The sequence below is a fragment of the Nuphar pumila genome, chromosome 17 (genome assembly GCF_984573655.1).
Source record: "Nuphar pumila chromosome 17, dmNupPumi1.hap1.1, whole genome shotgun sequence".
Classification (NCBI taxonomy): domain Eukaryota; kingdom Viridiplantae; phylum Streptophyta; class Magnoliopsida; order Nymphaeales; family Nymphaeaceae; genus Nuphar; species Nuphar pumila.
The window spans coordinates 52,666,574-52,682,164 of NC_143265.1; the positions used below are offsets into that span (position 1 = coordinate 52,666,574).

The following is a 15,591-nucleotide window of genomic DNA, read 5'->3' on the forward strand; positions in this document are numbered from 1 at the left end:
GATAGCCCAACCACCACAAATGAAGTTGCAATCATCATCCATATCAACCAACTAAAACTCTTTTATTAATGAGTAAGAAAATTTCAAAGACAAGGTTTATTCAACTGAAAATAAAACGACAACTGAAAAAAGCAAGAAGAATTTAAGAAAGAGTCACTCTGTTCTCTGTTGAAGCCGTCAGGCTCAAGTATGACTCTCATCCATCCCCAGATGCATGTCCAACTTCACTGTTCACCATATCCTGTAAAAAACCAACAAAGTAGAGTGTCAGAACCGAAATTCTGAGCACAGCTACTTCTAAAGAAACCTCAACATGGATAAGATTTCATGCAGTGATTTGAGTGAGTGCAGATATAAAATTTGCAACATTCAAATATCCATAACTATCAATAATTGCATATGTTCACCAGTCAAGAATAGTAAAACAGTATCATATATCAGAAACTAAATAGTCAAACCATGCAGCATGATTTCAAGAAGTAAATCATATGCTACTACCAAATCATGTCATGATATCAAGAATGATTCAAACATGCATGATCTAATGCATAACAGAAAAATGCATGATTATGTGCAATGCATGATTCCTTTTTTGTTATCTTTCATTTAAGTTTCATCTTTCCATATGCATGCCCTATTAGATGCACACATCCTTAAGTTCCTCTTTTTAATTACAGTTGCCCGCGGATACACCAAACGGGTACAATCCTCGAGGTCAAGTAAGTTCCCAGGGTAGCTTAACACACAAATTGTATTTTATTACTCGGTTTCAACTTAGCCCTCGACCGATATCAGGAAACAGCACTATCCATTGGAACATTAGACCTCCACATCTAATGTCGAGGACACCCCACGCCCACAAGTACCACTTCCTTGGTACCATAACAGCAGCTGTGTCAAACACACCACTCCCGGGTAAAGTGGCGGACTCTCCCTAAAACCGTGGCCAGGAGAAAGAACCTCAATATCGGGTTCAGGGGACCAAATTACAGCACACGGAGTTTTTGTATCCTCACAGTCTCCCCAAGACCTGGTATTCAAGATTCTCATACTCCAGATGAGATATCCCAGAATGTATATTACACTGTTCTTATTCATTATATTTTTATTAAAGTTAATTTCTTTAAGTTTGCAACACCATATGCAAAAGTAAAGTAAAAACCCGCATCCTCCCTTGCGGAAACCCTTACGAGACTCCATCTCGTATAAACCACTAGAACAGTGTAGTAAAGTGCCAAACCATCTTATGTGGTTCAAGTGATGCAGTTAAAAACATATGTGCAAGAAAACCAAACTCACGGCTCCCTAAACCGGTGCTGGTCCATTTAGGCCATTGATGCATCGTATGCAAAAATCATAACAACTTGCAATGTATGCAATCATACCAACATAATTCCAAATGCACATTCATTCATAACATTTTAACAATGTGCAAGAGCTTCCGCAGTCATATGCATGTGTAACCATCCATTCGTAACATGAGTTATCATCCCCACTCATGAACATAAACCGGATCTATAAATTGACATTTCGGGGTTACACACATTCATATCATGTGTGTACCTGTGCCACAACCCAAAGTTTCTCAACATAAAACAAATTTTGTCTGTCTCAGCCAGACAAACCATGCTGCCACACAGTTCTGATTAAGTACATATATTATCGTCATACATGAGTTGACGAAAAACATTTTGACTTCCAAACAAGACACATAGTCTCAAAAAGCTACAAATCATGATTTTCATCATGGAATCAACAGTAACAGTTTAGTGATTGAGTAAGGCAAGATTTTTTTTTTTTATAAGCTAAAAGAAAAATTGCAAATCATCTGACACTATTCACCTAATATTGTCACCTAATGATGTAGCCATACAAACACTTTCAACCCCCCCCCCCACACACACACATATATATATATATATATATATTAAAGAATGATACATGACTGGCCATGTGTCCTGATAAAACTGAACCATCATCTTTCTGCTATTTATAATACAATAGCTAATAAAGGAAACGCAGGAGACACTCACTAGCATACAAGTAAATTTTTTTTTTTTTTTTACTTAAACAATCATAGCTCAGTCACAGAATGAGTTCGGTCTTGTACTCAACCGAAAGAAACTCCTTGTATTCTTGAGTACTCCACAGAAACTGAATACATTCAATGTTTTTAACACCAAAATTTCTCAGTTTATAATTAAGCTTAATCTATATTCACTACTGCTAATAACTATGCTGCAGTACTGTAGATTTTAACATGTATGCCAACTGCCAAAACAAGTCTCAAGTATATTTATATTGATTTCCACCAGCTTATCTAGGCATATCAAAAGTGATTATACAACACAACTCAGGGTTGCGTTCAAGGACTAATGCATTCAGCCAGATTGTGACTTGATAATATATGATTGGCGGGCTATGTTCTGGATCTAGACATATACCACCAATCTGTATTTATCACACCAACAAAAACATTTTATAAATAAATTCAAAACAAGCATGTGAGTTCCATTCATGCATATTAGTCTCTAGATCGGACTCGAAACCATAAAGTTGCAGTTCATTATATACCATCACGATTTCAGCTAACATGATTCTAAAACAGACAGATATACTCACAGATTTTTACGTGGTAAAAGATATATGATAACAAAGAATCCATTATGTTAAATTGCAAAACTTTAGATTTACACGGGCCAGAGAGTTCTCATTTAAAGTCCCACTTAGCAAACAATCAGTTTTTTTTTCTTTTAAGCAGAGTAGCATAGTGACAAATATGCAGTAAGGTCTTACTGCTATTCTGGGTTTGGGATTTCACCCAGAACGATATCCCCAAACAGAATTTAACATGTATCATGCCTCAATTCCAAATCAAGAAAACCCAAATCGGGTTGATTTGGGAACTCGGCAGGTTAGGGTTATAAAAAAAAACATCATTTAAGAACCTCCATATTCAGATTTCCCCTTCTTGCATAAAAATAAGAAACCCCCAAATCGCACATCTAGGGTTTAACAGAATTTTCTTCCCCTTTTTTTTTGAAAATAGGGAATACCTCCATCGACAGCCTTCCTTGGATGCTCCCCTCACACGGGATCGAACCCATGTTCGATCCCTCACCCAAATTCGTTAGAAGCACCGTACCTCTTGAAGAATTTTCCGGCGATCGGAAGCTACAGATGTGAGTACGGGGCTGCGGTGTCGCTCTTCTTCACTGCCGTGGAGAAGGGTGCTCGCTGGAGCTGCGGTGGTTGTGGGTTGCCGGAGGTTTTCCGGCGTGCCCTATTCCTTCGATGTGCACACAGACAAAGAGAGAGACGAGGGAGAGAGAGATCGAGTGAAGAGGGAAAACCCCTCTTCTCCACTCCTTTTATCGGCCCCCTCCACGCCGAGATGGGAGGGGGTTGGTTACGCCTTGCGTAACCCCCCTCCTGCCCTCCTTTCTTTTCCTGTTAGGGTTTTATCGGGCAACCCTTATCGGGTTGCCCCTTATCTTTTAAAAAGGCCCCTACAGGGGCACGGCTCGGGTCCGGACCCGAGACCCGTAACCCGACCCCGATCGATATGGATCCACAAGTTGGATCCAAATGGATCCAACTGTGGATCCTCGGATAAATTTTAAAAACTTAAAATTCTATTCATTTATTGTTATTATTATTATTAAATCGGGATTTAAATCGATTAATCCTAATTACCCCCTTTATGGGTCCTAGATCCGAAATATGGATCTAGGCCCAATTTGAATTATTTTATAATAAAAATTTCGGGTTTTACAGGAACTCGCTTTTCAAATGAAGAATCCTGGCCTCCGAAATCTGTGAATATGTCTTAGCTAACTTCTGCCACAGCTCCAAAGCAGAGCATTCATCGAGAATACTCACCAATACCTCTTGAGAGAGAGTGGAGGTAATGTATGCTACGACTGTTTGGTCTCTCTTCCTCCATGATGTGAAATCTGGATTGCGACTTATCGTGTTGGAGGCATCTCCTTTGTCACCCTGTTGTTCCTGTGTGATGAACTCGGGTGGTGCGCAAACTGCCCCATCAAGGTGCCCAGAGAGATCCAGACTCCTGATACATGGCAGGATTTGTCTTTTCCAGGTCAAGTAATTTGAATTGTTGAGCCTTTCAGAAATGAGATGCCCGAGAAAACTAGAGGGTAAAGAGGGAGAATCCATAATGATGAAAGAAGAAGGAAGAACAGTGGGTGAGGATAAGACTGAAAAATTTGTGAATAGATGTGAAAAATCGTGTAAAATCTACCCAAGATTACAGTAAACGTGCTTGTTGTTTCTCCTTTTTTTTTTTAGATAACAACAAGCACCGTAATCAGTCTGATATGAAATCAAATTTGTTATAATCTGATCTGACAATCCAAAAAATGCAAAATAATTCAGATCTGACACAAGAAGATTCAGATCTGACGCAGTTTCAGATCTGATGCAATTTTGGGTATGTATTGAAAACCAACAGATGTATCAAGAAATCTGAAATAGTTCAGATCTGCTGCAGTTTAGGATATGTATTGAAACTCAACAGACGTATCGAGATAGGGTCCCTTTAAAGTATTGAGAAATAGAAACAAAGGAGAAAAGAGAGCAGACCCGATGGCAACCAAATTTGGGTTTGCCGATCAGGCCTAGGGTTGAAGAACTTGATACTAGATTGATATTAGGTCTGACGATGACCAGGTCTGATGACGTAAATGATGAATAAGAAGGGATAAAATGAAAGAGAAGAAGAATGATGGCTAAGGAAAGCAGTTTAGGGTTGGATGAAGGCTACCAAAGAAAAGATGAATCAAATGATTCATTAGACCCAGTGTGTCCCCTTGGGGTGCACCGGTCCTCTTTGTTAAGAAGAAGGATGGCTCAATGCGACTTTGTATCGATTACCGTATGCTAAACCAAGTGACGGTGAAGAACAAGTACCCACTGCCGAGGATTAATGATCTGTTTGATTAGCTGAGGAAGGCAAAGGTGTTCTCGAAGATCGACCTTCGTTCTGGGTATCATCAGTTGAGAATCAAGATGGAGGACATTCCAAAAACGGCATTTAGGTCCAGATATGGGCATTATGAATTTCTAGTGATGTCCTTTGGACTCACCAATGCCCCTGCAGCGTTTATGGACTTGATGAATCGGGTTTTCAAGTTGTGGCTGGATTCCTTTGTCATTGTGTTCATAGATGACATCTTGATATACTCGAAGAGTGTAGAAGATCACCGAGAGCATCTGCGAGTTGTGTTGCAGGCACTGAGAGAACATCAACTCTATGCTAAGTTCTCAAAGTGCGAGTTTTGGATTGATAAAGTGATGTTTATCGGTCACGTAATATCCGAGAGAGGAGTTGAGGTTGACCCAGCCAAGGTAGAGGTTGTTTTGTCATGGGAGCAACCAAAGACAGTGACTGATATCAGAAGTTTCTTGGGATTGGCAGGCTACTACCGTCGATTTATTCATAACTTCTCGCGTATAGCTGCCCCTATGACTCGGCTGTTGCAAAAAGGAGTAAAGTTTGTGTGGTCACCTCGATGTGAGGACAGTTTTCAAGAGCTGAAGAATAGATTAACCACAGCACCCGTTTTGACATTGCCTTCTAGGACGGGTGGTTTCGTCGTGTACAGTGATGCTTCGGGGACCGGACTGGATTGTGTCATCATGCAGCACGGTAAGGTCATAGCGTATGCTTTTAGACAATTGAAGGTACACGAGAAGAATTACCCTACGCATGATTTGAGTTGGCAGCAGTAGTCTTCGCATTGAAGATTTGGCGCCACTACCTTTATGGAGAGCAATTTGAGGTTATGTCCGATCACAAGAGCCTCAAGTATATTTTTACTCAGCGGGACTTGAATTTGAGGCAGCGTAGGTGGTTAGAGTTCTTAAAGGACTATGACTTCTCCATCGCTTACCATCCGAGTAAGGCGAATGTGGTGGCAGACGCGCTTAGCAGGAAGGCGACGGTCACAACTGCCAGTCTGATCGGACGCAGTTGGAATTTAATCGAGGAGCTGGTCAGATGGCAGCCATTCTCGGATGATTCGGGACGCATCATTTGTGCGGGGATGCAGGCAAGACTGGAGATCATAGATCGGATCGAGGAGCTTCAGTCAGTCGATCCGGATTTTGAGAAGCTATGTGAGAGTGCCCAAAAGCCAGAAGCGCAGTTTCGTCGAGAGGAGGACGAAACCATCATGTTCGAAGACAGATGGTGGGTTCCAAAAGCGTTGCGGGAGGAGCTGATGAGTGAAGCTCACAGGTCGAGATATTTCGTTCACCCTGGTTCCACTAAAATGTTCAAAGATATTCAGAGGACTTACTGGTGGAATGGGATGAAACGGGACATCGCGGAGTTCGTGTCCCGGTGTCTTACCTGTCAGCAGGTGAAGATTGAACACCAGAGACCTGGTAGACTTCTACAGCCACTTGAGATTCCAGAGTAGAAGTGGGATGATATCTCGATGGACTTCATAGTAGGGTTATCGAAGACCCGACGACAACGAGATGTCATTTGGGTAATAGTGGATCGTTTGAGAAAGAGTGACCATTTTATTCCGATTAGAATCAGCCAGAGCTTGGAGAGTTTGGCCGACCTTTACGTCGATGAGATAGTTAGACTTTATGGGGTGCCGCGTTCGATAGTGTCAGATCGAGATCCGCATTTTACATCTCAATTCTGGAGCCAGATATAGAAGGCTCTAGTTTGAAGTTTAGCACCGCGTTCCACCTACAAACGGATGGACAGTCAGAGCGTACGATCCACACTCTCGAGGATATGCTGAGAGCATGTGCATTAGATTGGGCTGGTGATTGGGACAAACATGTAAAGCTGACAGAGTTTTCCTACAATAACAGTTTTCATGCCAGTATTGGCATGGCCCCGTATGAAGCGTTATATGGCCGACCATGTAGATCACCGGTGTGTTGGGATGAGGTCGCAGTGAAAGCAGTGGAGTCTCCCAAAATCATCGAGCATTAAGCGAACCAGGTATGTTTAATCCGACAACGTTTGCTTGCAGCGCAGAGCAGGCAGAAAAGCTATGCTGATCAGCAACGCAGGGAGCTCAAGTTTGAGGTAGGCGATCATGTGTTTGTTCGAATTTCGCCTACGAAGAGTGTCTTCAGGTTTGGAAAGAAGGGGAAGCTGAGTCCTCGGTATGTTGGACCTTTCGAGGTTCTCCGACGTGTTCGGGAGACCGCATATCGGGTAGCACTCCCTCCTCAATTTTTGCAAATCCACGATGTATTTCATGTCTCGATGTTGAGAAAATATCTACCTGACCCCTCACATGTGATTCACTATGAGGTGATCGAGGTGCAGCCTGGCTTGACTACGGAGGAAAGGCCAGTAGAGATTGTAGACCGTCAAGAAAAGACACTGCGAAATAGGACGATTTCGTTCGTGAAAGTGCGTTGGCAGCATCACGGGTTGTATGAGTGCACTTGGAAACCAGAGGCGGCTATGTGTCAGCATTACCCTCATTTATTTGGTACGTGCTAATTTCGAGGACGAAATTCTTTTAAGAGGGTAAGGATGTAAAAACCGTAAGTTTTTGCCATTTATTTTTTTTTTTTTAAATGTTTGAAAACATGTAGTTTGGACCTAAGATCCATATTTCGGATCTAGGATCCATAAAGCGGTCTTTATATCCACATCTAAAATAAAACTAATAATAACAATAAAAATAATAAATGAATAAAATTTTAATTCTTAAAATTAATCCGAGGATCCACAATTGGATCCATTTAGATCCAACTTGTGGATCCACATCGTTTGGGGCCGGGTTACGGGTCTCGAGTCCGGACCCGAGCCGCGCCCTGTAGCAGCCTTTTAAAAAGAAAGGGGCAACCCGATAAGTGTTGCCTGATAGGTCTGGAGCCGAAACAGAAAGGGGGCAAGGGTGGGGGGGGGGGGGTACGCAGAGCGTAACCGACCACGCGCCCCTCGGCAAGGGAGGGGGGCTTGGGGACGATAAAGGGGGGAGTGGAGAGGGTCTCTCTCTCTCTCTCTCTCTCTCTCTCTCTCTCTCTCTCTCTCTCTCTCTCTCTCTCTCTCTCTCTCTCTCTCTCTCTCTCTACAACTGATTAGTTTTTGGGTAGTTGAGTTATTAAGCCTACAAATGATTAACTTTTAGGTGGTTGACATATACGCCTACAAATCATTAGTTAGACTATTTAGACGAATGACACCTCACGACTACAAACGCTTAGTTTTGATGATACATCACGCCTACATAGCTGTGTTGCAGGGGGTTGCATTATGATTGTTTATGAGAATATACCATACTTGTATAGCATGATTGATGGATATCATATTGGACTAAAATGTCTTGAAGATTCGTGCGTGTGTTTCACGCTGAAGTGGTTGAATGCGATGTGATTTGATGTAAAAAAAAAATGTGTGAATGCATATGACGGTGCAATGATTTGAATGTCTTAGATGCATATATGACTTGAATCCTGTGTGCATAACTCGAACTGCATAGAAGTTACGTATCTTGAGGTTTAGTTGATTCTTGATATATACATGATCACATTTTATAGAACTCATGCTTTGAGGTTAGATTTCGATAATGCAATGCTCCTGGTGGCAATGATATAATGCATAGGATAATATGCTTTTGTATGATATGATTGTAATGCATGTGACCTCAAATTTTGAAAGTATGCGATATATGTTTAAGTTCAATAGTAAACTATGATTCATCGAACCTTACTGGTGAAGGTGTGATTTTTTATTTATATACCATATGAGATGAAGTGATGTGATGCTCATTGATGATATATATACTGGTGCAAATTGTTGGTGGCTATCGACCCTGAGAGCGGTCGTTTGTTTTGATGCATGCATCACTGATTTTGGTACCTATTGAGGACCTTGTCCGCAAAGGATTCTCTGCGAGGGCATGTATGATCGAGATCAGGTAATCCGACTAGAGTGGTGAATCTCTGTGAGGAAGTACATTGTCCAAGATCGGGTAGCCGTAAAGACGGCGAATTCCTGAGAGGAAGTATATTTGTCCAAGACCAGGTAAACCATCTAGGGCGGTAATTCCTTGTGAGGTCGAACATTTTCTATATCAGGTGATCCAGCGTGGAACTTGTAGATTTTGATTTCGTAGAGAATCATGGTGTGTTTTGATGCTCTTCTGAGAGCATTTGATATAGCCAGCTATGAATCTTTAAATTTGGCTTTCTATTGTAGCATGATTAGATACTGGTTTTAGATTAGGGAATCAGATCCTTGCTGATTATAGATCTTGATACGAGATTATGTTTTTGTCTTCTATGAAAGTTAGGGCCATTCTAAGAATGATAACTTAAACGAAGATAGGACAACTGGCCATGTAAGGCCTTGAGTTATGGGGATAAGTTGAGGTTATTCCGGACATAGAGTCTGTTAGAAATAGTAAGGGTAATGAACGACAACCTAATTATGATAAAGTACAGAAACCCCCGTTCAAGAATCGTAAACAAACTAGAGCAATGTCTCGTTGGGTCTCTTCATTTGTATCGAAACTAGTAGAAGGTCACGAATAAGCATTTTTACAGTCTTCTGCCAAACCCTTTTTATGACTCCATATAAACTCTTGCGAAGACAAATTATTAACAAAATCACTCACATTTTATTCGATCGAGTTGTTGGCTTCGAACCTTTCTCAGGAATTTATTATGTGTTGTCCTGAATACTTTAATAGAATACATGTTTCAGATCACTCACACATATAATGCATCCTCATTAACAGCGATTAACTAAGAACCAGATTGTTGCAGATAATCTTTTAATGATATTTCGCGGACGAAATTCTTTTAAGAGGGGTAGGATGTAAAATCCACGAAAAAAAAATTTATCGGACCCGGGTCGGGTCGGGACCCGACCCAGGCCCGCCCTCGTTGGGGTTTTAAAAACCCGACACAGGGGAGGATTTGTTTAAAAACAAACCCTTTCCCCTGTACGCCGAAATTCTCCCCCCACTCGTGCCGCTCCACTCCCCCCTCGACAGGATAAGGGAAACCCTTTTAGGGTTTCCCCGAAGATCGCCCTCCCCCGAAGCCTTTAAGAGAAGGGCAGGAGGGGAGGGGAGGCACACCTCCCTTCTCTCCTCCTCTTCCTCTCCTCCCGACGTTGTTGCCTCTCTCCAATCGCCACCACCGACGACCTCGCAAGGGAGCCGACATTGACGACGGCGCCCCCCTTCCAGGTACACCCTCTATCTCCCGAGTCTTCTCCTCCCCCCCCCCCCCGCCTTCTAATCCTCTTCTCGCTCCCTCTTCATCGATCGGAGGCCCGACAAGAGGCCTACAGGGCCCCTGTCGTCTCCCCCTCTCTCTTGAGGTTGTAGGTGAGCCAACAGGGGGCCAGTCACCCCTGCGGCACCCCCCTCCCTTCTTTCCCTCTCCTTGAGGGCTTGCCGAGAGGCCGACAGACAGCATACCGCCTGTGTCATGCCCTCCTTTTTCCCTCTATAACTACCTGAAGGGTGGCAAGGGACCGACACCACCCATGTCGCACCTTCCCCCTTGTTTCGCCTCTGTTCCGTCAGGCGGGAGCCGAGGCCCCTTCCGGTTGTCGTTTTGTCTGGCAAGGACTAAGGCCCCTGCCATTCATGGTTTCGGCGGTGACCTTAATGGACATGTAGGCATTAGTAGGGATGGATTTGAGAATATCCATGGAGGCTATGGTATAGGAGAAAGAAATGAAAGTGGAGAAAGGATTTTAGATTTTTGTTTGTCCTATGATATGATCTTAGCAAACACTTGGTTTAGGAAGAGGGAGTCTCACCTAGTAACATTTAAGAGTGGGGTTAATACGAGTCAGATAGATTTTTTCCTACTTAGAAAGAGAGATAGGGGTTGTTGCATCGATTGTAAGGTTATACCAGGAGAAAGTGTAGCTACACAACATAGAGTCTTAATTTTAGATCTTAGAATTAGACAATGCCGCAAAAGGGATAGACATAGGATAGATCCTAGAATTAAGTGGTGGGCACTGAAAGGAGCTAAACAAGGAATGTTTGTAGAGCAGGTAGTTAAGGAAGTTGATTGGTGTCTCGAGGAGGATTCAGAATCAATGTGGAATAAGATAGCGGGTGGTATGAGAAAAGTAGCTAAGGAGGTATTGGGTGAGTCTAAAGGCGGTGCACCACTAGGTAAGGATACATCATGGTGGAACGAGGATGTCAAATTAGCTATTAAGGTTAAAAGAGAGTGTTATAGAAATCTAAGTAAGAGTCGTGATAATGAGAATTTGGAGAAGTATATGATAGCAAAGAAGGAAGCTAAAAAAGTTGTTCGAAACGCGAGGGCTAAGGTATATAAGGAGGTTTATGACAAGTTGGATACCAAAGAAGGCGAGAAGGATATTTATAGGCTTGCAAAGATGAGAGATAGGAAATCGAAGGATTTGGGTATGGTTAGATGTATCAAAGATGAAACGCAAAGGGTTTTAGTCAAAGATGAGGAGATTAAGGAGAGATGGAAAGATTATTTTGATAAGCTATTTAATGATAGTCATGCTCAAGATCTTGGAGACTTCTCCATTCCTTTTCATGAGATAAATCGTGACTTCATGCGCAAGATTCAAAAGAAAGAAATTGCAGAGGCTTTGAAGAAAATGAAATCAAGAAGGGCAGTTGGCCCAGATGGTATACCTATCGAGGCTTGGAAATGCTTGGGAGAGAAAGGTTTAGAATGGTTGACAAATCTTTTTAACTTGATTTGGCGAACAAATAAGATGCCTAATGAGTGGAGGAAGAGTACTTTGGTGCCTTTATATAAGAATAAGGGTGATATACAAGATTGCACAAACTATCGTGGTATAAAACTCATGAGTCATACTATGAAACTTTGGGAGAGGGTGATTGAGTCTAGGTTGAGGAAGGTTGTCATGATATCGGAGAATCAATTTGGTTTTATGCCTGGAAGATCAACTATGGAAGCTATACATCTTCTTAGACAACTTATTGAAAGATATAGAGAGAGGAACAAAGATTTGCATATGGTTTTTATTGATTTAGAGAAGGCATACGATAGAGTACCTAGGGACGTTCTCTGGTGGACAATGATGAAGAAAGGTGTTTCTCTCAAGTACATTAGTATAATTAAAGATATGTATGAAGGAGTAGTAACCAATGTCCGCACTTGTGGAGGGGTGACAACCAATTTTCCGATAACGGTTGGGTTACATCAAGGATCTGCTTTAAGCCCTTTCCTATTTGCGATAGTGATGGATGAGCTTACGAGATCAATTCAAGAAAATGTACCGTGGTGTATGTTGTTTGCTGATGATATTGTTTTGATTGATGAGTCTAGAGCTGGGGTTAATGCTAAGTTAGAATTATGGAGACAGACATTGGAAGCTAGAGGTTTTAAGTTGAGTAAGAGTAAGACTGAATATATGGAATGTCGGTTTATTAAGCAACGAAGTAGTGATGGGAGTGTAGTGAAGCTTGGTGAGCAAGATATACCGGTGAATGATTATTTCAAATATTTGGGATCCATCATTCAAAAGTATGGAGAAATTGATGGAGATGTAAATCATAGGATAAAGGTTGGGTGGATGAAATGGAAAAGTGCTACTGGAGTGCTGTGCGATCGTAGAATGCCATTGCGGTTGAAGGGAAAGTTTTATAGGACGACTATTAGACCCGCTTTACTATATGGTACGGAATGTTGGGCTGCCAAGAGACATCATATTCAAAAAATGAGTGTAGCTGAGATGCGGATGCTTAGATGGATGTGTGGAAATACAATAAAAGATAAGATTCGGAACGAAGAGATACGTAAGAAGGTAGGTGTTGCACCCATTGAGAATAAGATGCGAGAGAATCGTTTACGGTGGTTTGGACATATTAAGCGAAGGCCTAATGATGCTCCAGTTAGAAGGTTGGAGAAATGGGAAAATATATTAGTTAAAAGAGGTAGGGGTAGGCCTAGGAAGACTTGGATGGAGATGATAGGAAAGGATATGAATGCTTTGAACCTCACCGAGGACATGGCGTTGGATAGAAATGATTGGAGGAAAAGGATTCATGTGGAAGACCCAAAATGAATTTCTTTTTTGGTTCATATCGCTGACCCCAATTGTTTTGGGATGAAGGCGTAGTTGTTGTTGTTGTTGTTGTTGTAGACATTGGAAGCAAGAGGTTTTAAGTTGAGTAAGAGTAAGACAGAATACATGGAATGTCGATTTAGTAAGCAACGAAATAGAGATGGGAGTGTAGTGAAGCTTGGTGAGCAAGAAATACCGGTGGATGATTCTTTCAAATATTTGGGATCTATCATTCAAAAGTATGGAGAAATTGATAGAGATGTAAATCATAGGATAAAGGTTGGGTGGATGAAATGGAAGAGTGCAACTAGAGTGTTGTGCGATCGTAGAATGCCATTGAGGTTGAAGGGAAAGTTTTATAGGACAACTATTAGGCCCGCTTTACTATATGGTACGGAATGTTGGGCTGCCAAGAGACATCATATTCAAAAAATGAGTGTAGCTCAGATGCGTATGCTGAGATGGATGTGTGGAAATACAATAAAAGATAAGATTCGGAACGAGGAGATACATAAGAAGGTAGGAGTTGCACCCATTGAAAATAAGATGAGAGAGAATCGTTTACGGTGGTTTGGACATATTCGACGAAGGCCTAATGATGCTCCAGTTAGAAGGATGGAGAAATGGGAAAATATATTAGTTAAAAGAGGTCGGGGTAGGCCTAGGAAGACATGGATGGAGGTGATAGGAAATGATATGAATGCTTTGAACCTCACCGAGGACATGGCATTGGATAGAAATGAATGGAGGAGAAGGATTCATGTGGAAGACCCAGAATGATTTTCTTTGTTGGTTCATATCGCCGACCCCAATTGTTTTGGGATGAAGGCGTAGTTGTTGTTGTTGTTGTTGTTGTTGTAGGGACCCAAGTCCCTGCCATTGGTTGTTTTCGTGAGGCAGGGGCCAAGGCCCCTGCCTTTTGGCTGTTTTGTCAGGCAGGGGCCAAGGCCCCTGCCATTTATTTCTTTCGTTAGGCAGGGGCCTAGGCCCCTGCCGTTTGTTGTTTTGGCAGGCAGGGGTCGAGGCCCCTGTCGTTCGTTGTTTTGGCCGGCAGGGGCCTCGGCCCCTGCCATTCACTGTTTTGTCTGGCGGGGGCTGAGGCCCCTGCCATCCGCTGTCCTGTCAGACAGGGGCCGAGGCCCCTGTCATTCGTTGTTTGGTCAGACGAGGGCCAATACTCCTGCCACTCATTTGTTTTCGCCGGCAGGGCAGGTCTTACCACTGGCCTTTTGTTCTTTTTGACAACTACGTCATAATAACTCTCACACTCTTGCAGATTTACGCAACAGGTCTCATTCGTGCTCTGTGGCCCGACCCTCATCTTATCCTCACGCGTAGGCGTACGCAGCTACACAACATTCCGATGTAGGGTAAAGTCGCACAAAGGGCAATAAATGAACCTATTTAAGTTGAAATAATTAAGATGCCCATACTAGATATGCTTAGATTTATATTGCTTCTGCATTGCATATTTTCTTGTCTGCATGTTTATGAGTCGAGGTATGATTTTACTCTTTGAGTATTAATTTGCATATTTGCTTATGTGGTTGAAGGTGGTTTCGTACTTTTTGCAATACTTATGCCCTTAATTGCTTGCATATATACTTGCTTGTACGTTCCTATGGGTCGATGTACAATTTCATTCTTCGATCATTATTTTGCATAGTTGCTTATGAGTTGAGGTGTGGTTTCGTATTTTCTTGAAATACATATGCCCTTGTTTGCTTGCATCTATTTTTGCCTGCACGTTTCCTTTGAGTGTGGTATGACTTCGTGTCTCATGTATTACTTATGACCTTATGTGTTTGCCTATCTAAGTGGCCAAATTATGATTTTGGTACCTCGTGTATTACTTATGTGTTTTTTCCTCGATGTGCGGCATCGCAAGTCGAGAGTTGCTTGTCATGTTATAACCTGCATATGCTCACATTTATGGTAAATATGTACTTACATAAATGAAGTCTTGTGCCTAACCTGTTATCACTTGTTTTCAAAACACTAGAAGTTGTGATCGTGCATTGCAGTCCTTTAAAAGTGAGTTTCCTTCTGCCAACCCAGTGCCCTTCAAATTGCACAGCTTTTACAAAGTTAAGTTTTTAAGTCTCACAGGTAAATTTGGTATGAAGTGTATTTCAAATTTTCTTTTTTAATTAAACCTTGAGTTACTAAAACTGTTTTAGTAAACTTCTTTTTTGTTTCAACAAATATAATGAGTTGCGAAATCCCATGAATAAATTCTCAATTATTGAAATTGCATTTTAAAACCCTTTGATTTCAATAGTTGTGCGGAATTCGATAAAGGAAAGTTTACGTTGTAATGCGCTCAAGGTCCATCGACTTGTTGTTTTAAAAATATCATTTTCCGCTAAGTACTATTTAGACTCTGATAATTGTATGATTTCAAAGCTTTCTAAACTATTCTAAAAGTTACAAGTCCTGGATTTTTTGGGCGTTACACAAGCATTGTAGGACCTTCTTCCCTATTAGTGTCTTTCAAAGTTCTACATCTTTTGAGTGTCCACCCTGATGTATTGGGT

General features: G+C 41.8%; 1 protein-coding gene across 1 annotated transcript in view; it reads right to left on the reverse strand.

Annotated features, from left to right (window-relative positions):
* The window catches only part of LOC149811969 (Pseudouridine synthase family protein), a 213,968-nt gene that overhangs the window by 95,015 nt on the left and 103,362 nt on the right, over positions 1 to 15,591 (reverse strand). The window lies entirely within an intron of this gene.